This window comes from Trichosurus vulpecula, chromosome 2 (genome assembly GCF_011100635.1).
Source record: "Trichosurus vulpecula isolate mTriVul1 chromosome 2, mTriVul1.pri, whole genome shotgun sequence".
Lineage (NCBI taxonomy): Eukaryota > Metazoa > Chordata > Mammalia > Diprotodontia > Phalangeridae > Trichosurus > Trichosurus vulpecula.
This window is the reverse complement of record NC_050574.1, coordinates 443,056,859-443,062,336: the sequence shown is the minus strand read 5'-3', so window position 1 is coordinate 443,062,336 and position 5,478 is coordinate 443,056,859.

The window sequence follows — 5,478 nt, the reverse complement described above, 5'->3', positions numbered from 1 at the left end:
GGAGGGGGGAGGGGAAAGAAACAGGCCGGAAGTGACGACACCGCGCCTCCGAGGTCACGGAGCAATCAAAGTCGCTTTCGGGCGTAGCCCCGCCCCCTCCGTGGCTCCGCCCAACCGGCTGCTTTTAAATAAGGGAGGGGCGCTTAATTTCTCTTTGTCTCTCCCAGGCTTCCCAGCTTAGGTTTCGTAGTGTCCTTGAACTTGGTTGGGGGCAAAAAACCACATCTTTATTTTCACTAATTTGCGGTTTCTTTCGTAAGGCTGTGTGTTGTATGTGTAGCGGCCTGCGGAGCGTGTTGATGAAGGGGTATCTCTAGGGCCCCTTTCTCCCAGGAAAACTTTAATCCCTGCCAGAAAGGGAAGCAGGAGGCTGGGGGCCAGAGCCTGATTATTTACTGCTCTATTAAAAGACAGGGTTTTTTTGGTTATTATTCAGTCGTGTCCAACTATCTGTGACCCCGTTTGGGCTTTTCTTGGCAAAGACACTGGAGTGGTTTGCCATTTCCTTCTCCGGCTTATTTGACAGATGAGGAAACTGAGGCAAGAACAGTTAAGTGACTTGCCCAGGGTCACACAGCTAGTAAGTATCTTGAGGCTGTATTTGAATTTGACTATCCCCGACTCCAAGCTGGGTGCTCTGTTGAGGTTCGGGGTTTAGAGACCCCAAAGTACCTAGGCACAGAGTCCTGCAGAACGAATGCAACTCAAGCCTTCTCAGTGAAAGAAAAACAAAGTTTATTAAGGATTCGCCATATTGGGTAGAGCAGCCGTCCAGATTCAATCTGAGCCCCTTCATGGAGGCAAGATGGATCTTATACAGAAAGGTTGTGGGAGGGTGGTCCTGGGGTGATGGGAGGAGGGGTCCACGGAGAGTCTTGAGCAGTCGACCTTGATGGGACTGGGGTGAGGTTGATGAGGTGCTTGTGCTTGGACCCTAAATTCTAACAGCCTCTGCTTGGGTGCCTGTGCCTGAACCCCAATCCCAAAACATATACAGTTCTCAAAACATATTCTATCCCAGGCTATCTCTCTCTAACCAAAGGGCAGCCTGCCCCAACTTATCTCTGCTTCTTCCTCTGTAAGCAGCTATAAGCAACTATAGATTGAATTCCGGATGCTGATAATTGAATGAACACTGAGTCATAACCATATTTACTATTCATTGCCCTTTCTAACATGTATCCTAGACATAGTATTTTGTCTAACAAGACCCTAGATAAGAAACCACATAGAGATTCCCCTTTATCCCCAACAGAGAGTGAACTTAGTGATGTTTTCACAGTAAAGACCACACCCCTAGTAGCCCCGCTGTGGGCTATTTCCTGGAGAGCCCCTGCACAGTAGATACTAAATGTGCATGTTCCTTTAAGAACTAACCACTCCTTGAACACGCCCTAAATTCCTATTAGCTTCTATAAAGATTCCCCCTGCACCTCTGTATGGTTGCAGGTTCCCTAAGAACTCTGAAAAGGCGTAATAAATCTCTGCCTCCTTGACTTAAAGAATGCTTGTGTCCGAGAATTCATTCCAGGTGGCCTCACCCTGGGAATTTTGGTTTGGGATCCCTAAATCCCTGGTTTCTTCTACCCCTCAACAAGGTCAGACTCCAGAAATGAGATGAAGGGTGGGAAGTTGCCAGAGGCAATCCGAGGTAGCAGACAATGGAGGGCTGGGCTAGTTTAAGGGTAAACAGATGTGGTCACAGATATTTTGTTAGGATCAAGGGTGGGAAGTAGCTGGACCAGAGGGCTAGGCTGGGTGGAGATTTGGGCCTAGGGATAATGAAAGGCTTATAGCCCCCAAATCAAGTGGGAAGATTCAAGGTGAGGCTCAAGGGGGTTCCCATAGTCTAAACCCCACCATTTCCATGACTTTTTAAAAAATCCAATTTATTTCAGACATCATCATTACCTTTCCATTTAGACCTGTATCTCTGTGTTAATTACTATTTTAATTGAGTTATGGCCTATAGAGGATGTTAAATATTTGTCTTTTATATTGAGTTATAATTTTTCTATGTGCTAGCATATGGCCTGTCTTTGTAAAGGTATCAGGTGATGCTGAGAAATACCCTCATTGTTTAATATTCTTAATCTGAGGATACCGTCTTTCACTACCTGATAGTTCTCTATTTTCCCTTTTCTCTCTGACTCACTCAGATTTTAGAGAGAAATATTAAAGTCTCCTTTGATGATTGTATTACTATCTTTTTTCAGTTCAGTTAGCTTTCCCTTTTTGAATTTAGATGATATGCTATTTGATTGGATATATGTTTAATAGTGGTTTTATTTCATTGACTCTGGTACCTTTTGGTTTCTCTGTTAGTTTATCTCTCTTGACATTTGAATTTTTGCTTTGACTTCCTGTGTTGCTAAGCAAAATGGGCTCTTAGCACTTAGTTCAACCGAGTGCCCTTGAAGAGTTTGGCTTTTGTTTTGTTTGAGTAATTCAGTGTATTTCATTGAGCCTTACTAGGTGCTAAAGCCCCAGGCCCAAACCCCTATTAGGTGTAAAACTTATGTGGGTGTGGATTGGTAAGGAAGGTGGGGCCCAAGGTGGGGCAAACTGAGGGGAGGGCCTAGTTTACACATGACCTGTTTGGGACAGCAGAGGCTTTTAGACCACATGGATTTAAGTCGCCTCTTTGTGACGATTCTAGGTCACTGCATGTGTGACTCACCCCTGACCCTGGAAAAGATATAAAACCAGGGGTTGGCTTTCTCTTCTTTGGAGCTCTTACCCACAGCAGTGGTGGTGTGAGTGACTCTGGCCATGTTATGAGCTCCTGGGCTGAACCTAGATGTTGGTAACTATGCATCTGTATTTGGTCTGTCTGTCGATGTTTGTAATTTGTTTAGGGCTCTCACTTTTGGTTGCTGGCAGAGACTCCCGGCAGCTGTAGCTAAGAAGCCCTCCAGCTGGTAAACCCAGTGTGTTGGCAATTTCATCTTGCCCACCTGGCACACGATATTGCCTCAAAGTAATTATTTTAGAAGGTTCGGTCAAAGTGATTGGATCCATCTTGATTTTCCCCACTAAGACTGCATTAATGCCCATTTTCCTCACAGCAAATTGTATTTCCCTTCGGGTAAATTTAAGGTCATACCCTTCAATATGTCTATTCCAATGATGTATTCGGGAATAGGCACAATAACCACACTATATTCTTTCTTGGGCAACTGTCTAATTTTCATCATTAATTTAATTTGCCTAGCTGATATTTCAGTCCCTCCTAGTCCTGTAATGGTAATAGGAGTTCCATGGCTGAACTTGTCTGGATTTCCATAAATAAGGGTGGCCTTGGCCCCAGTATCTATTAATGCCTCAGTTACCGTACTTGACCCATTTTTCCAATATATGGTCAAGTTAATGTGAGGTCTGCAATCCAGCTTGTGTATTTCATAATTTGGACTGGGGCTCGGCCTGTTCCCTAGCATTCCCTTTCATGTGATTCACTTGGGCTTGAAGGTTCAACATCTGTAGCATTTGCAGGAGCAGTTCTTATTTCCCTATCTCTCCTGTTATCAAGTCCTTTATGTCTATACATTCTGTATAATTCATTGGTTGGAATGCCATCTATCATTTCAAAACCTACCCCTGCTCTCAATAGAGCAGTAAACATTTCTTTCCTTGTTACTCTCCTTTGGCCCCAAGTTTGCTGGTTATTCACCCTTCTCTCTCGAGGAGATCTATCCCTTCCCCAGTCACCTAAGTCATGTAACTGTAAAATCTTATTTATCACTGTTGTAAGATGGCTCCCTACTTCCCCAAGTAATAAATTCAAAATTAGTTGTTTATAAGCAGGGGGAGCTGTCCTAATTATTAAATTCCTATGAGGCAGTCCCATTGGATCATTGTAATATTTGTCTGCGGTTCCTATCATAATGGCAGTCTTCATCACCTCCTCCTTTAGTCTCATGATACAATCTCTAAGTGAATACCAGGGTCTGTGCTCAGTGGGCCACATAGAATCAGTAGCATATCTCTTATTGCATCCCACAGCGGCTAACGCCAACAGAGTAGTCCTGCTATCACCATCTCCTTGCTGATGATGTTCCCTAAAAGCTTGTTGAACTAGAGGATCATGGCTGATACCTATGAATCTCATACAGTCTGTCCTATCTACTGATATTCCACTGGCCCCTTGATCACTGAGTCTTACCATCCAAGATATCAATGGTTCTCCTATTCTTTGGCTGAATCTACTCAAAATATCTGTGACCTCTTGTGGTGAGAAATCTTCCTGAATTTTCCTTGTAACTGAATCTTCACCTCGGGTTTCTGTCTTCCTCCTTTGTATGGGTCGAGCCCTTGTCTGATCATTTAACCATCTCCTGTTCTCTGTGTGAGGGACATCCTGAACCCCAGTAGTGTTTTGTGCCTCAGCCCCTAACGTTGTCTCATTTTCCCCCCACTCACTTCCTCTGCCACCATGGCTAGGACGAAGCAGGCAGTCAGGCTCTTTCTGGGCTAGGTTGGAATGCACTCTTGGCTTATTTGGTCTCCTGTTGCTCCTAGCCACATTAATAGAAAAGTTCTCATTTGAGTCAGTTTGTTCTCCTGCTATCTGAGATTCCCCTTCTTGCTGTGGGGTAGGAGTGCCCCCATCTCTTTCACTTAATCTCAATCTTTCGTATACTAGCCGGTAGGCTGATAACACTATCCAGCTTTGCCTAGATAGTGATGCCCCTGACTGAATCCCAACTTCTTGTAAACACTTTTCCAAATCCCTAGGATCTCCTCTCTGTAGCCTTGGTTCCCAGTTTTCACAGGGTCCAGCTTTTTTAGCCAATTCTTTTGCTAGGGAGGAATAAAATGGATCCTCCCATCCTGGGATATTCATCTCTTCCTCTGAAATTGTTCTGCTTCTAAATAGAGATCTTATACCTAGCAATCCCATCCTCGTCGCCAAATGTATTAGGAGGGCAGAGTTTATAATCTCAAAGAGGATCATAAACATGTCTGAAAGGTTCGGAACCGCCGGATATAAGAAACTCTCAAAGTAGAAGGCAGAAGAATCAAAACATATATTTAGGCTCCACAGTAACCAACCCATGAACCAGCAACCCCATTTTGATATATTGATCAAAAGCTTCCAGGCCCAATAAGTACGCCTTGAAAGAGTAACCAGGAGGCTACAGAGAAGCATGATGGTGTAAAGCAAAATCATGCTTCCCCCTCTATGTTAAAAAGATTACCCACTGGCCTGAAGTCTTTGTTCAGCTTCCTCCTGTAGGTCAGCTCTGCTACTGGCAGCTCCTGCTTCAGCTGTGGCTGTAGGCTGTGACAGCCTCTGGCTCCAACGGGAGCTGCTTTTAACCATCCAGCTTCTGCGGGGGTGTAAGGTACGCCGGGGAAAGCACAGGTTCTTTCAATCTGCTTAAGCAAGGTGAAGGGGTTGAGCAGGAAAGCACAGGTTCTTTCCATCAGCTTAAGCAAGGGAAGCAAGGTGAAGGGGCCAACAAGCTTACTCCAGTC